General features: G+C 44.4%; 1 pseudogene; it reads right to left on the bottom strand.

Annotated features, from left to right (window-relative positions):
• Positions 1–299: 299 nt before the first annotated feature.
• Positions 300–12,515, bottom strand: part of LOC149858347 (fibrous sheath-interacting protein 2-like) — a 48,853-nt pseudogene continuing 36,637 nt past the window's right edge.

Below are 12,515 nucleotides of genomic sequence, written 5' to 3' on the forward strand. Positions count from 1 at the left end.
AATCTCTGTAAGCAGAAATGTCAGAATCAGAGTATTTCATAATGCTTATGTGAACAAAATTAATCACATCTTCAATAGCTTTACCATCCTCAGGATAGGAAGTGTGTGTTACAGTGATATTTTCACTAATCTTTATTTCCTTTTTTGAAATGAATACTTTCAGTGAATTTGCATTTTTTCAGCCTTATCTTTAACTGAAATAATATGTTTGGCATCCATTTCCACAATGGGGAATATGAGGCAAAATAGATAAAACGTTTAGCTGTGACCTTTATCTGTTGGTGAGAAAAGATAATTTACTAATGTGATGCTAAAAGGTGCAGGTTGTCAAAGAGTTTGGTACTATCCCTTAGTGTATGTTCAACAACACCGTCAGGTTCTGTATGTAGGTGAAGCTATTCTCCTGAAAAATAGCTCTACAGTTGATTTCCAAAAATATATCTTAATACCAAGTCAGATATTGCTTCTGAAAGAATCAGCCACCTACTTTTTACATGCTCGCATTGCATCACATGTGTCTAACTCGCTATAGAGATCTTCAGAGACTTCTTCCACAACTTAACTGACTAGCTTCAAGGGAATAAAGTCAAATTCTGCAAATTGATTTCTCTTGTCTGTAGGGAAAGCTGTGCTGGAGGCTGCAGGGAGGATCTTAGATAAAAGACTGCTGATTATATCTTCCAAAAATCCACAGGATACCTTAGAGTAGAGGGTGTGGCATAGGGTGCTGTTTTTGTTCGTGTCTTGTCAAATTGTTTCTGCAGTTTCCCAAGATTCTGGAGTTCTGTATATCAGTGAAGAGGATGCTTTTGCTAAAGGTCTTTCCTGTTGGTAATCAGTAATTTCTCTGTTTATCAAAACACTTAAGTTCTCTGCTGAAGCGATGTTGTCACTTTTTATGTCTGAATAAACTAAGGCTTTAAAAGCACTTTCTTGCAAAAGGTAAGATAAACTGGAGTGAATAATTTTTGGCTGCCACTGTGTCTGTCAGGGAACAGAACCTCATCTCCAGAAGGCTGCAGGTCTGTGAACTGAGATATCAAAAGTTTGATTAATAGTGAATCAACTACTCTGTGCTCACATACAAAGGATCACTTCCAGGGATTGCTCTGTCCTGACCATAGACATTTTTGTAAAGAAGGGACTAGTTTGCATATTGGTTCACTCTACATTTCTTCCAAAAAGCAGTACCATAAATACCAGCTGGCTTCAGAAGATTTCTTTATGCCTGATGAAGGGAAGGGCTTTCTTGCAAACTGCCTGCCAGTGAGCAGGTAGAGGCACTCTAGAATCAACTGTCCTTGATTTGGTTAGCATATCCAGTACTGGTCTAGAAAGTCTGAGCCCATGAGCTGCTGTGCAGTAGCTCGACATTGTGATGCCCCCTGATGTGGTATGGGAGTTTACGGATCATTGGAAAGAAATCAGATGGCATCTTCTCTTCTATTTCTAGTTTTTTCTCTGATTCCATCATCATTCCAAAGACTTTGATAAGCAGAAAAATTTTCCCTTGGTTCAACTTGACTATTTTAGAAGGTGTTTTCCTTTCTTCTGTCCCTGGAAAGCCCTGACCAGGAATGTTGTTATTTCCAAAGCCTGTTCCAGTTCAGAATTCTTGAGCTCCACCTGTGGGCTATTTACAGTCAGATTTTGTCCATATTGCTCTATATAGTCCCAGTTATCTTACTTGCTACTATGTTTTCTTCAAAGACATGAGGAAATGGAAATGTTTCCCTTTGGCTAGTTCCTTCCTCAAGTTTCCACTTTATTTTCAGAATTTTGCTACAGCAATTCCAGTTCTGAATGAAACCTTTGCACTTGGGCAACTGGACTCTTTACACTGTCCCATATAATTGTCTACTGATCCCAGCTACATTAGAAAAAAACATTGTTTTATTGGTAGTTCTTGGTATTTTACTTTCAAATGCTTTAGACACTTCTTGTATGTCATTTGCTGCCTGTGTTGAACACAAGGAATATTTTTGACAGGGAGTTTCAGTATTTTGGAAAATTTACATTTTAAAGACTTTTTAAAGTGAAAGGCTACAAATAACTCCAGTCTGAATATAACATACTCAATTGTCTCCTCAGTCATTCTATCAATAGCTGTCAAAAAAAATTGTAGGTCAGACCCAGAGAACTCGGATCACTTGGATAAATTTTTTTGTGATACAGAAACTCTGATAGTTTCTCTGGCAATGCTTGGTCTTTCCTTCCCTCTAGTAGGTGCTTGGCATGAAGCAAGTGATCTGCTGTATGGAAAATGTTTGTTAAGGTTGTCAAAAACAGTTGCTTCAATCTCTCTAGCAGCATCCAAGTTCTTTCTGGGAGTCTTCATGGAAAGTTCCAAGAGATGCATTGCTTTTAAAACTTGCAGCACCATGTTTCACTAAACTCAACAGGAGCCACCTTTTAAAATATAGACAAAATAATCCAAAGCTCTGATTTGCATAAAAACTACCTTGAGGACATTTTCAGCGCCCTGTTGCATCTTCTGTCTGCCTAAGACATTTGCTTCTGTGACTGTTTGCTGTTCAAACACTGTTTAAAAAACACCTGCTTTAAGGAGATCTTGCTTTAAGTTTGAGAAATATCTTCACCTATGAGACTTTTTTGACTTTGCATCTTTTGTCTTCGATTGTGTGTAGGAAACTGAGACAGAGTTCCCTTGCACATGAGCTCCCTGCATACACTAGAAATATTGTCAGCGTGGTGTGGAGGTGCCACTGCTGTTTTACCCTTTTGAAGATTTACTTTCCAAAACTCTGTCTCTAGAGAGACCAGCCTGCTCTTTGTTGGAGACATGAAAAATGATTTGTGAGACAGAAGTAGAGTTGGTCCTGTCACTCTCTTGACACCGGTGACCTGCTGGGTTTTCTGCTTGCAACTGAGAAGACAACCTTTTTGGCACTGATGGAAAGAAGACTTCCAAGCACATTGCAGCTGGTAGAGTGATCTGAAGAGAGTGCTGCCTTGTTGGCTCTTGTATATATTTCAGCTCTTATTCTTTCTTTGTACTTTCTCACAGCTGGGTATAAAACGTTGGTTATTTCAGCAACAAACCATTATATTAATTCTAACCTGAATTTTATCCCTCATTTCTTCAGTCTTGTCTTTCTACAGGAGAACCAAATGAGAGAACAATAAACATGTTCATTTACAACTCCAATTTTCCCTTTTTCCAATGCTAACAGCTATCTGTTGTGCCTGATTAAAATATTTAGGATAAACAATAACAGTCATTTATGAAAAGAAGTTATCTATATCCAGTTCAGAAAAGGGCCAGCCACTGAAGGACAAGCCAAGGGTAAGCATTGCTTTCTTCTGAGTATGTTTCTAAAGGGCTGACATGCAGCCTAGCCCCCTCCAACTTTTGAAGACCATAAGAGAAAAATCTGACTCTACTGAAGTCAGCAGGTATTTTGCCACTGACTTAACTGGAAATAGGATTTCATCAAGGAGACCTAGGAGTTGGATATACTTCTGGGCCTTCTCTGTGGAATGGACATTGGGCCCAGAGAATCTGCCATGCTAGATGGAAGATTATAGTAACTTGTGCCTACTCCTGTCTGGACAGGGCTGAGCTTTAGCCAGAACTGACAGAGGCTCATTCTGAGGCCAATGTTATCACAAGGGCATTAAAACAGTCTCATTGCCCCAGATTTGGTCCTAGATTCTCACTCTCGGGTGGGTAAAAACAGGCCTATATCAGCCTTTCTCAACCCATGGGTCGTGACCCAAAAGTGGGTCACAAGAATATATGAGAGGGTCATGAACAAAAATGAATCAAACCTTAAAAATGGATTCATTTTTAAAGGAGAAAAACCTTGGGAAAACAAGTCTTTTCCCATGCAGGCTGGCAGAGTTCCAGCCTGCAAGGGGCTGCTTGGGCCCACCTCTACCCCACACACCTACCCCCCATCCCACACACGGGGGGGCTGAGGCCTGGAGGTGGGGGGGCAGTGGGTTGGGAGTGATGGGCACTAGGTCAGGACTGATTATCGATGTTTACAGATGAATCCTGGAACAAAAAAGGTTGGGAACCACTGGCCTATATGGTCAGTTTCATACAAGGTCTACTGGAAGTCCTTCCAAAAGGCAAGCCTGCTACATTTGAAACTTGGGTTGAGTCCCAGGGTTCAAATCTTGCTGTTTTGATTGGTGGAGCTCATCCCCCAATCAGAAGGCAGCCAGAGGAGTTCAGTCATGTCCCTTTCCTGAGAGGAGGAGGAGAGGAGTGCCCCCCCCCGCCCTCCATGGACCTGATTGAAGACTGCAACACTCAGGTCCAGAAGACTTCAGGAGCGGAGCCCTGGACCGTATAAAAGGAGCTGCGTGCCCAGCATGAGGGAAGCACGTCCGGGAGAGAGAGAAGAGAGAAGAGCAGGGCTTAGAAGAGCGGAGGAGAGCTGCTCAGCAGGGTGAAGCAGTAGCCCAGAAGTGCCCCTGAAGACTTCCACCAGCAGGGAATGGCAGACAGCTGCAGCAGCTAGGCTTTTGGTGTGCAGCACAGTACACGGCGTCCAGATCCTGGGAGCTGCATGAGGCAGCTTGGGTCTGCAACCTCTGGTGTGTGGCCAGAGATATGGTGTATAGGCTGGTGCACAGAGTAGGACCTTTGGAGCACTTGCATGGCTGGGAATTGAGGCTGGGAGCTCGGTGCAGGAGGCGCTGCACGGAGGGTCTGGGAGCGGACCGAGCCTGGTGCTGCACAAGGCAGCCCAGACCTCCAACCCATAGCAAAAGGCTGAGTCTAGAGAGCCAGACAGTGATCGGGGTACTGAGCCAGCCAACATGGCCAAGCCAGAGGCCCCAGAAGCCCTGCATAGTGAAGCCCTGTTCCAGGGGACAGCGACACACCACTGAAGCCCACTGCAGGCGAGAGAGCAGCCTGGCACAGAGGATGAGGACCACCCTCCAGTCCTGGAAGCCATGAGTTGCAGGGAAAAGAGGATTCCCACAGGGGAGGGGATTCTCCCCCTGGTTAGTTAAGGGCTCCTAAAAGGAGAGGTCCCACCGAGAACGCCCCCTTAAGTTACCAGCTTCTTTGTTGGGCTTGGGAAAAGCCTAAGGGCATTGGGGTATCCCCTCGGGATTGTTCATCTTTGAGGTTTATCTGTTTCAGATCAGATACTAATCGGTGACTTACCTGTGTGTGGAGCACTGGTATAAGGTTTTATGTTATTTACCCAGAGGCTATTGTTTCTGTTACTTGTTTAGATATCTTATAAATATATATATACATTGTACATATGTTTATATCCATGTTCCTTTCCCTTGTGATAAGTTAATGTAAATAAACATACAAGGTATATAGTTGGTGTATAGTACCTTGTATGTAAATAAACATACAAGGTACATATACAAGGTATATGTATATAGTTAAGTCCCCTGACTGTCCTGGCCTGGTTCTATAGGGACAGAGGGAAACTGAGTGGTCTGCAGTTCCCCCCCACAGCACACCTGCCAGCTAACAATCCCCTTCAATTGAAGAATGGGAGTATATATCCAAGTTATCTGGGCTACACAAACATACCCACAAACGGCAACAGGACAAGGCATCTAATCATTCTTCCACACTATGGGGATTTTTTATGTTTTCAAAGATTGCATAGGCATTTACTAATGAACCCCTTCAGGCCTCTATTGAAGGAGGTAAACAGCTGGTAAACAACTGGCATTTACAGATGGCAGGCAGACTGAAAGCTACTATCTAGTGAGCTGTGGCCAGGGTGGATCTACAGCTTAAAGCCATCTGCTGAGGAGTGCAAGAAGCATTTCTGTACAGGCAGCAGTGAGAGCATCAATTGAATTCATGGCTTGTTAAAATCTACCTGATTCCTTTTAAACTCTTCATTCTACAGGTGTTAATGACTCCCTCTCCTTTTTTAATGGTCGTGATGTTCCACTAATCAAGCTAGCCTTTCTTTTGCAATTTTGCTGTCTGTTAGCTGTTCCTGGTAATGTAGCTCTTATTTCATAGCCCTGCAGACTGTTTTTAAATCATTCCAAAAAAGTTATATTTGTTTTTGCTTCAAACTTAAACTGAATACTGTAGTCCTAGGCCCCTAGCTTATTGGTCCAGCTTACCTGAAGAAAAATGTGTTCTATTAAATTGGATGATGCATTACAGCATCTGCACCCCCCTGTTCAAAATCTTAGATCTGGTTGTAGTGGGCTGTAGTGCCTCAAACTGGGCTGTAGTGCCTTCCAGGTAAGTTACTCAGCTGTTTCCCTTGGTACTTTTCCAAAAGACATAGTGATAAGTCTTTGCATTTACACAAGACATGTTTATCTTCAGATCTCAAATCTGGCTCTCTGCTTATGCATTTATTAAGGCACAAGGAGTAAGAAAGACAGTGTCTAAAATGAGTCCGGTCATAAAATTGCCTCTACTGCTACCACAGGTCCTCACAGGAGTGTGAAAATGGAGAGCTTGACTGATTCCATCTCAAAATTATGCATTCCAAGAGTGCCAGTTACACAGCTGGAACCAGGTTTTAATAGCTCAGGACCTTTCTCTAGTTAAACTCATCCCATTTGTGAGATCATTGAAGTCCAGAGTTACTGCAGGGATATATATATGGCACCCACACAAGTATGTTCCCAGCCTATTAATTTCTACTGAGTTTTTAGCAATCAGCAGGAAAGGTGTGAAGGAAGCAGAATGATATTAAAGCTTGTGTATAATTGTTTAATGACTTTATTGAGAAATGTACTAACTACTGAAAAATCAAATTTTTCCCTTAGGATAAGAAAAAATAATGATTTTATATATGGATTAATAGTTTTCTTTATTCCTCTGTTAATGAGCCTTTTTTGCATTTGTTTAATTAGAATAATTAATTTGTATAATTTGAATTGTATTAACAGGTTTATCCAGGTCCTTAATGATCTTATTTAGAATTGTATCAAATGCGATGAAATATTTATTGTCTAAAAATTCATTAAATATATTTATTTGGGCAAGAATCTATTGAATTTATGAGACAGCTAAGTCCACTGAGAGGCCTAAGCACAATTCTGTTTCACTCTGTTCAAGTGTCTGAAAATCTATTAATGCATCTACTTCTATAGCACACCATCATCTGACCTTTAAGACTGAGTCCCAAAAACACAGGGAAGAGGAAGCGGAGGACCCAGCCACCTTTTGTTTTATAGTTTTTCAGAGGCTCGAGAATAATGGAAAAGGGTCACACTAGAATTGCCCTGCCTCTGTGCTGTGGATGTATAAGCATGCACACATAGCTTTAGCCTGGACATTAGAACTATGCACCAGCTGGTACATATGCAGCGATATATATGCATACATCAGTGTAAGTCTAAGACAAAAAACAGGGAGAGGAGAGAACAATACTCTCACTTTCAGCCCTAGTAGCTGAATTGTGAAGGTACTCCATGTTCTAAGCCCCCATTACCCAAAGGAGGTCTATTTTGACTTATATTTTACCATGCTCTAACCACTACACCACACGTTAGGCAGGGACAGGCAGTTATTTCAGGCGGAGGGCCACTTACCGAGTTTTGGCAAGTTGTCAAAGGCAGCATGGGTAGCCCCACCCCTTGACCAGTGCCCCACCCCTAGTTGCCATTTTGGGACTGGAAGTCTCGCCCCCTAACACCCAACCTTTGCTACCAGAAGCCCCTCCCCTTACCCCCAGAAATACTCGTTTCAGCAAGGGGTTTTGCCATCTCAGAACCAGAAAAATACCAAATTATATTCTAAAAATTGAACATCTACAATATTCATTAATTTGATTTGAAAAACTATTTTTGTCCTGATTTACATGTGTTTGTGTAGTGTACACAGAGGTGATCACACAATAGCTAAAATGGAGTCTTACTCTTGTATATTGTGGAGGGGGGACGCATGGCGGTGGGTATAGGTTTGTTGGGGGCTGTAGGTGTGTGGGTATATGGGGTGTAGGTGAGGTGTGCTTCAGGATACCTAGAAGCATTGGTTGCCGGACCTGTCTTCGGGTGTTTGTTTAACAAAGGGGAAAATTTGCAATAGTTTGTACCAGTGATGATCTATTTACAAAATTCCAGACAGACGTTGCATGATTGAGACATCTGTAACACCTTAGACAATGAACACCTGTTTTCAGAAATATGAGGATGTTTTGTGCAGGACATCTTTCCTGTATTCAGTGTACCTTTACAGATTTTGCTTGAAATGTATATTTCGTCTTTTCTTTTTTTTAGTTGCCACTTCAATTGAAATGTATATGTAGTTTCCTTGCCTTCTGTAGTTACTAGGGTTGTGCAAAATGGGCCGTATTCGATTCAGATTCAGATTCAGCCTGAATCAGGGACAGTGTTAAGATTCATCGATTTGGATCACTGTCCCAATTGGATTCAGTCGAATCTGAATATGAAGATTCAATGCTGATTGAGAGAATCAGCGATTCAGCCATAGACACAGCTTTAAATGTTTTTTCTACATACCTGAAGGTACCAGGCATGGCTCATGAATACTGCAATGGTGGGGTGGATGGAGCATCCCACAAGAGTGCAGTCCCCCCACATGCTCAGCAGTGAACCCAGAAGTGAACCGAAAGTACTTCAGTAATCAGATGTGGGGGGACCCCGAGTGAACCCCAGACCCAGGAGGCACCAGTTGCCAAGCCAGGGGGACATGGGAGGGGGTGGGGAGAAGTGGATTCTGGTCCGCTTCCAGGTCTGCTGCCGAGCATGCTGGGGACCTCCCCAGATTCCTGTGGGATGCTCCATCTGCCTCACCATCTCAGCATTCACGAGCCACCTCGTGCCTTCAGGTATGTAAAAAAACCATTTAAAGCTGTGTCTATGTCCAAATTGTCAAATCTTTCTGACTCTTTCCAAATCAATTTGGAGGGTTTCAATTGGATTTGGAGAGATTAAAGGGATTAAAGGGATTTGGAGTGATTCAATTCAGATTCAAAGATTCAGCCACCGAATTGGGCCAGATCTCTGCCGCATCGAATTAGTGACCAAAGTTTTGCATAGCCCTACTAGTTACACTAGCTCAGTCTTTCTCTCTTGCTTTCTTAGCTTGGAGATGCACATGATGAGTGTGTCAGGTCTCTGCCAACAATTTTTCTTTTAGAGGAACCATCACTCATTATTTTATGGCATGGGTCTGGTAATGGGAGCCACAAGCTCCACTGTCTCTATGCCTTAATGGGTTGCAACCATAGTGGAGACTTGACTTTTCTTGTAGCAGACTTGTCACCACAATCCAGTCTCACCCCAGCCACTGTCTTGCATTTTTATGCAAGAGGCACTGTCTAAGCTTTCACAGCCATCACTAGTGCTGTGCTTCAAAAGGAGTAGCATGTTGTTGACATACCAATCTATTTGGCTGGCCATGATAAAAGCTTCCATTATTACCCAGCATGCTCTGCAGATTTAGTGGTAGTAGTAAGGAGACAAGGACATGGGATGTAGTTGCTCACTTTATTATATTTATTTATCTTACCTTTTCACTCCTGCATAGAGAAGGTGCAGGAGCGTGTAAGCAAAGGCACATGGCCACCAATGGCCTAACAGCAATCCAGCTGCACTGCAACTACTATAATAAACAGCAAATTCAGCCAGCTGTGAGGCCCAGGGCTCCTCTGCTGCACTGTGCTCTTGCTCCCATTTTATTAAGTATTTTATTGAGTGTGAATCACTCCCCTTCCCATATTCTCAGCACCAGCACCAACACCTCCTTCTCCTTCTCCTCCTCTTCCTCCTCCTCCCCTCACTATCCAGTGAAGCCCAAATTCATGCCTCTCTCCTGTCTCCCCCCAGCCACAGGCAGGAACTGGCAGAGACAGCTTCGTGGCAGACTTTAGCATCATCTGCCTGCTCAAGCTGGCCCTACCACTGTCTCTGGCTTACCTTAGCCTGCACCCCTCTCCTTCCACTCCACCTTCCCCACCATCCTCACATCCCTCACTTTATCTCACACCCCTTATCATGGGGTCACACCTCTCACCCCTTGCCCTCACCTTATCTCCTCCAGCTGACCCTATTATAATACCTATGGATGTTATGGGTGCTTCTACACATGCAGTTGATCCAGGCTTAGTTTACTCGGGAATAAACTTCTGCAGGTTAAGTGCTCCCTGGCAGGCATCTACACATGCAGGGACTAGGCAGTTTGATTCAGTTTTGTGTGTGGCAAAATTGAGTAGTTAATTTTGACGTTGCGTGTTGTGCTTTATTTATTAATACACTGTGTAAACATTTAATGGATCTATTTATTAATGCTTTTCGATACATTCATGTTTATAACGGGGTGTGGGGGGCACCAATAAATCTTAATCTGCCTCTGCTGTGTGGTGGTGGCAGCAGCCTTGGGACGGCATGCTGCAGCCTCGCAGGCAGTTGCTGCAAAGTGGGGAGCCGGGCGGGCAGTGGTGATGCATAGCGGGTGCTTAGGGGTGCACATGCAGCCCCTAAGAGTGCTAATGCACCCCATCACAGCCAACGTTCCCAGGCAGGGGGTGCAGATGAGAGCGCTGGTGCCCCCCCGAGACCACTGGCCAGGGAGCATACCAGGAGAAGCAGTCCCCCCATGGCCGATCCCGCAGACCCAGAAGAGCCAGTGGTGCATCTGGAAGTGCCAGTGGCATGCCACTGCCAGTTGCAGGTTGGCATGATTGGCCATGGGGGGGGGACCCCTCCCCCCTAGTTGCTCAGTCACTGATTGTCCACTGTGGGGTGGGGGCAGGGGGCAAGTGCCTGCCCTGACTCAGGAGGTACCAGTTGCCCATGCAGGTGGGGCAAGATAGGCATGGGCCAGCAGGGTCAGCATGGCAGCCAGCAGGAGCCTGGGGCACTGGCTGTTGCTGCCAGGGGCAGGAGCAGCCATAGAATAGGGAGGCAGAATGGGCAAAGAGAGAGCTGCCACTTGCTGCCCCTGGGCCTTAGGAAAATTAGTCAGATGCATGGGATTGCCATAAGTGTGTAATAACATGGAAGGAACCATCTTTTAGTTTAGTGGTCACGTAGACTCTTGTTTGACTATTTTTTTTAAATACACATTTTACATTGTACCTACACTATGGTAAATTACTACAAGAAAAATACAGGCCATACCAATAGCCTTGAGTATGAGTCTAATAATAACATTAGTGATTCTTGCAATTAAAATAAGGCAGTAGGCCTACACAATACATCTCAGTTGTTTGGTTTTTTTCATCATTCCTGAAACATTAAACTTTAAAGCTCTAAAATTAAAGTGGTAAACTTAAAATACTGTAAATCTCTCTTTTATATACCCATAATGTCTCATCTGGAGTGTTGTACCCAGTCTTGGGCACCAACAATATTTTAGCAGGATGCTGAAGAACTAGATAAGATATGAAGCTGTGTGGTGAAGAGGATGAAGGGGTTGGAATGCAAACTGTATGAAGAAAGGGTTGAGAAAACAAGGTATCTGAGCTTGGAGGAAAGCAGGTTAAGGGGAGCCATGATACCTGTTTTTCTAACTTCTGAAAGGCTATCATAAAGAAGAGGAAGGAAGGAAAATTGTTTTCCCTAGTGACAGACGGCATGACACAGGGCTGTCCGGAGCAGGCACAGGCAGCCCCACACGGGCTGCAAGTAGCTGCAGCATGGGGCACCGGCCATGGAGCGGGGAAGGGGCTGCTTCCCCCACACCATGCTCCTTCCCTGCCCAGGGTCTCCCCCGCCCGTCTCGCCTCCACTTACCTGTGGTTCCAACGTGGCGGCCACATGCTCCCTGGGGGGGCAGGGCTGGGCGGGCTGTTATTGGAGCCTACTGGGCTTCCCCTGAGTCCTACTGCCCTTGGTTCCTGTCATTTTTGACAGGAACCAAGGGTAGAGAAATATTAATTTTCTACATTTTTTAGGGGTCCCATGGGCTGGATAGAATGGCCGTGTGGGCTGCATCTAGCCTACAGGCCATATTTTGCGCACCCGTGGGATAAGCAGTTTGCAGGCATTTCACGGGCCAGTTCATGGGTCCTCCCCCAAGCCCTTTTTTTTTTTTTTTTTGAGAGGCATGTCTTTCAGCTTGATGTGAGGAAGCAGGGGAAAAAAAGAATCCCTCTGGGGCCAAGGAGAAATAAACAGGCCATTTCCAGGCCAGTTTGCTAGGGAAGGTCTGCTTTGGAAGAAGAGCAGTAAGAGAGAGGAGGCAGATTAAGAGATCCAGTGAAATGGCTGGAGGACATTGCAATACCAGAGCTACTGCCACCTCTTCTGTTTGTACCTGTGAAGTTTTTGTGAAGGCAGTACCACTCACCACCACCACTTACACCCAGGTCCAGGTTTGGCACTGTGGGGTTTCTTCAATTTGTAGGTTTCTTCCAGTGATGGCCATGTCAGGGTGTGCCTGTGGTGTGAGTGGTGCCTCCTGGTGGTGTCTCTCAGGGAACAAGCAAGAGAACTACAGGAGGAGGTGGCTCTGAAGCATCCTCTGCCATGAGACTTTCATCTATTCTATGATGGAGGAGACCTCTGGGACTATAGAGGAAGAAATGCCAGATGCAGTGCTAGAAAAGAGAGAGGACATGGAC

Source organism: Crocodylus siamensis, chromosome 8 (assembly GCF_052110815.1).
Source record: "Crocodylus siamensis isolate JL-2025a chromosome 8, ASM5211081v1, whole genome shotgun sequence".
Classification (NCBI taxonomy): Eukaryota; Metazoa; Chordata; order Crocodylia; family Crocodylidae; genus Crocodylus; species Crocodylus siamensis.